Genomic DNA, 5384 nt, shown 5'->3' on the forward strand with positions numbered 1-5384 from the left:
TTCTCACACCCAAGTGTAAATAGGACAGGTGCGGTGTGATCCTGCATGTACTCTGCCCTAGGTAATCTCAGACTGTGTATTGCATGCTCCCGTGAAGTTTCCTCACCATTGAGAGAAGTGTACAGGGGTATTTCTTTCTTTCTTTTTGCCTCAGGTATAGGCCTGTGCCTAAGATCTGTCCTGATACGGGACATTCTGCTCATATCACCTGTGAAATCTAAGGTTCTGGTGCACGACATAAATTCGTCCATCAAACTGTTTATTGCTATGTAAATCCAAAGTGCACAAGCAACGATATATATACTATGTTTTGACACCATTCATAAGATATTCTCTCCATCTCTATCTCTGGTGGATATTTGTTTTAAACACCTGTCACTGTGTTGTATCTTTGAACCAGGATTTGGCAGTAATCAAACATCTGAGGTAACCCCCAGGGGACCTACAGTTAATGTGTAAAAAACCTTCTTTTTGCCTTTTCTTCCTCCCATCCTAAAATTACACATATATCTCTTCCTACTGTTCTTTCTTCTGTGAACTCTCATCCACGATTCAGAGGAGCGTGTCCCCCCAGGAGACACACTTCCTCGGTCTAACGTGGACAGCAGATTCACACCTGTTTACTTTCTTGTCACCTTTCTCCTTTCTCAGTACGCATTTCTAGCATTCTCTTTTCTGAGGAGGAATTAATCCTCCCATTTCGGTGCACTCTCATTGGTACTATAGGTTTGAACCCTCCTACGACCATACCCCTACGTTCACGCCCAATCTCGTCCGATCTTGGAAGCTAAACGCAGGTGGGCTGGGTCAGTACCTAGACGGGCGACCACTAGGGAATACCCAGTGAAGTAGGGAGACTCCCCTTCCTGTAGAAAAAATACCAACAGCAGTATCACCACTTATACTTTATCTTCCTACTCCCATTACATTCTTTTTACTCATTACGGAGGTCATTGTTTAGAAGTGTTACCAAGTGTATGGGCTCTCCCACTTCACGATTGTAACCCAATTAGGGCTGCATTAATACAAACACAGTTTGTACAGATCTTGGGCAGAGGGAAGTAGCTTAATATGTAGCTAACTTCCGACATGCATTTATCTAGGAATAATTAAGATCTGAACATTAAATTGGGAGACCGTTGTCTCCAGCTGACCTATCCACATTTACTCCATCTCCAACCTGTCGTGTTTAGCCCCCATGTATTTTAAAGAGCAGAAATAAAGATTGTACTGTTATTACTCCTCAAATACTTGACTTATCAATTAACAGATAGTTAACATAAGAGTGCGCCCAAACAACAGTCATACTTTTTCTTCTATACATGTACATTCCCCCCTCTCTTTGACTCCGGGCGCACCGCCACACGGACAGATATTAATTGCTATTATTCAGCATTATTGTCCACTTCTTGGCATCCATATTAGTACGTACTTTGAATCTAGGTCGGTGCAGGATCAAAAACCTCCCTTTTTTTTATTTCAGACTTTGCAGGCGTTTGGGATATCGGACGAATTTTTAACTGGAGTCTCAGCCCTCTACTCCTCCCCGATAGCTAAGGTCCTTACAAATGGAATATTATCCCCTCCCTTCCTGTTATCCAATGGCACAAGGCAGGGGTGTCCTCTCTTCCCCCTGGTGTTTGCCATGGTCATAGAACCCCTGGCCGCTATGATAAGAAACTCTGACAGAATTCGGGGAGTGAAGGTGGAGCCTAAGATTTTGCTCTTTGCAGATGATGTACTGTTGTCTCTTACTCAGCCGCAGTCTTCGCTCCCCGCCTTGTATCAGATCATAGGGGAATACGGATCCCTGTCGGGCTATAAAATCAATTTTATTAAATCCGAAGCTATGTTATTACATGTACCTGGAGATCTCAAACGTTCCCTGCAGTCCTCCTATGGCCTTTGCTGGCAGACCAATAAGATTAAGTACCTAGGGGTTTATATTATTTCCCACCATAGCTCACTCTACTAGGAAAACTATCCATGGCTATTAACTAAGATTAAAATCTGACTTGGCAAAATGGAGGTCCCATATCATATCCTGGCTGGGTAGGATTATTGCCCTCAAAATGACAGTTATGCCACAACTTCTTTACCTCTTTCAAACTGTACCTGTAAGGATTCCGGAGAGGGTTCTTATGGACACCCAGGCCTCATTTGTGAAGTTTGTTTGGAATGATAAACCTCCACGAATAGCTTTTACTGTGCTCCGGCTACCTCGTTCTGAGGGTAGTCGGGGTTTCCCAGACGTTAAATTTTATTACCTGGCTAGCCATTTGAATCAAATGGTGGCTTATTTTGTGCCCCGAGGCTCTATTGCCTGGGTAGATTTTGCAGCCCTTTCATTGGGGCTTCGTTCATTGGCTTCGCTGTGGGGTCTCGGCAAACCATATCAGCTCACTCTAACGAACTCTTCTCCTCTTAAATTTCATCTTTCTACTTGGCATACATCTCTCACGAAATATAATCTGTCCTCCTCCTACTCCTCCTTACACCTCTCTGGGGCAACCCTGATTTCCCCGCTGGAGTTTCACCCTATCGATTCACACCCTGGTTTAGCACTGGAGTTCATGTGGTGTATGATCTTTCCCTCCAAGGCCATTGGATAGACGATATCACAAGTAAGTTTGCCTCTCTATCCCCTCCCTTTTTTGAATACTTTCAGGTACGCCACTTCCTTGTCTCCCTACCTCAAGCTGACGCTCTGAGAGATCTTACTTCTTTTGAATCTCTATGTACTAAAAAACTCATATGTAGAGGGCTAATATCGCTGATCTATTCTTTGTTGGTTGGAGTTTCCTCAGGACCGCAGATTCGCCATGAGCGGGAGTGGGAGAGGGACCTGGGCCCCCCCGCCAGACGATGCCTGTTGGGAGGAGGTACGGGAGGGCATACAGTAGCTAAAAGTTCTATCTCTACCCCACTCAAGGAGACATCCTATAAACTATATTATCGGTGGTATTACACCCCGGATAAATTATCTAGGATGTTCCCTTCTGCTACCCCAGTTTGTTGGCGAGGATGCGGTCAGCGGGGAACTCTTTTCCATATTTGGTGGACCTGTCCACATATTGTTCGCTTCTGGAATAGGGTACTCAATATACTGAACTCCCTATCTGTATTGGCGCTTGAACTGGACCCGTGGGTATTTCTATTGGCCCGTCCGTATCCAGATCTTGATCCTCTTTTGAATAAACTGTTTTCCCATATATTTGTGGCTGCTAAATCCTTAATTGCTAAAAATTGGAGGGCCTACGCTGCTCCTACTGTCCCTGCCCTGAATAATTATATTTGGTTTGTTGCTAATATGGAGAAGATCACTTATTATCTGCATGACTGCCCACATAAATTTGAACTCGTCTGGGGCCCCTGGTTGCTTATAAAGTCTCCCCCTAATTGATGTTCAAGTCGCTCTTTTGTCCTTGTCTTCTGAGCTCCTAGCCATGCTGTACCTGGACCCTCCCTCCGGACGCCGTACTGACCTCTATAGTCCTTTTTGGCTATTGAGCAATGACTGGCCCATCTGTCGGTATTTATATAGCTATGCTTCTGCACTGTTTATTCTTATATTTGATGTACTTTCCTTCTCATGGCCTAGATCGGCCCTGTTCTTTTCTTCTGTACCCACCATTTTCTTCTTTCTCCCCCCCCCCCCCCCTCTCCCTTCTCTCTACCCCTCTCTATTTCTTTCTCCCTCACATGTGGTCCCCCTTCGCGGGACATTTTTGTTTGTATGTTCACTGAAAACAAATCTTAAAAAACTCCACAGAGACTGGTTTTCACCCCTAATTGTACAGCTGAATCTGTTTTGTATACCTTTTTGTCTCTTCTGGTACAAATAAAGAGTTTAAAAAAAATATATAGTGCAATTGTAAAGCGCAATAGAATTTGCTGGCGCTGCATAAGTAATGGGATGTGGGACTTGCTAATAGGGAATGGGGTACAGCTTCAAAATGGTTTTTTTTTATGAATTAAGGTTGTAACACATTCCCACTGACCCCATGCTGTCACACATACCCACTGACCCAACTCACCCTTTACTGTCACACATTCTCACTCACTGCTACACATACCCACTCATCCCACACTGTCACACATATCCACTCACTGTCACACATACCAACTCACTGTCACACATTCTCACTCACCACGCACTGTAACACATACCTACTCACTGCTACATGTACCCACTCATCCCACACTGTCACACATATCCACTCATTGTTACGTATTTCCACTCACCCTTTGCTGCCACACATACCCACTCACCCAGCACTGTCATACATACCCACTCATCCCGCATTGTCACACATACCCAGTCACTCATTCTCAGAGACCCCACTACAACCACCCACAAATAAAGATAAATGTCTCACTATGTGCCATTAGTATCCTATCCCTTCCAATGTCACAAATGCCCCCTCTGTCCATTTATGCTGCATCCAGGTGTCTGTTCACGTCCCCTCCAATGTGAAAGTACAAATTATACTGAAGTCAGCAGCAGGTATTTACTAGAGATGAACTGACGGGATGTCCCGAGTCCGGCTCGGGACTTCCCGCCAGACTTGGAAACCAGAACGAGGCAAAACGTCATCATCCCGCTGCCGGATTCTCGCGGGTTTTAAATTCCATATAAGGAGCCGCGGTTCGCCGCCATTTTCACTCCAGACCTGGAGAGTGTAGCGAGAGGACATGTCTCCTCAGCGTCTGTCTGTGCGGGAAAGTGGTGTGGCGACCTGCTCTTATGTGTCATTCCAGTGCTGTCTTGCGCTGCATCAGTCCAGTCACAGTGATGTGTCCTGAGCTGCCATAAGTCCAGTGCTGCTGTATAAGTCCAGTGCAATGGTGCTGTGTTGTGCTGCATCAGTTTAGTGGTGGTGTCCTGTGCTGCCATAAATCCAGCGCTGGTGTCCTGTGCTGCCATAAGTCAGTGCTGCAGCTGTATAAGTCTAGTGCAGTGGTGCTGTGTGTTAGGCGCCGGGGTCCGCATGTCCGCGCGGCCCGGCGCCTAGCAACTAGGATCGCCGTGCGCGTTCAGCCGCCGGCTCCCTAGCAATGATAGACACCGGGCGCGCTGAGCCGCACGGACCCTAGCAACGGGGACGCCACGGGCGGACCGCGTTCCCCGTTGCAGGGCCTAATTAACAAGCACACACACTTGTCCTATGGCCGTGCAGCAAGGCAGCTGCACGGCATTTATTCCCAATCAGGCTCTAAGCAGCTGATTGGAGGACTCCCTGTTAAATACCTTCCCAGTACTTCTCACAGACGCCGGTAATAGCTTCCTGCATGCTGCTTTGGTTTGCTGAGAGTTTGTTCCAGTCCTGCTGTATCCGGTCATTCCTGTCCTCAGAAGTCCTGTATTCGGGAGTTGTCATCTC

At 46.3% G+C, this 5384-nt stretch overlaps 1 pseudogene; it reads left to right on the forward strand.

Annotated features, from left to right (window-relative positions):
* The first annotated feature begins 736 nt into the window (after positions 1 to 736).
* LOC134944142 (5S ribosomal RNA) lies at positions 737 to 855 on the forward strand (annotated as a pseudogene).
* The last annotated feature ends 4529 nt before the right edge of the window (positions 856 to 5384 follow it).

This window comes from Pseudophryne corroboree, chromosome 1 (assembly GCF_028390025.1).
Source record: "Pseudophryne corroboree isolate aPseCor3 chromosome 1, aPseCor3.hap2, whole genome shotgun sequence".
Classification (NCBI taxonomy): Eukaryota; Metazoa; Chordata; class Amphibia; order Anura; family Myobatrachidae; genus Pseudophryne; species Pseudophryne corroboree.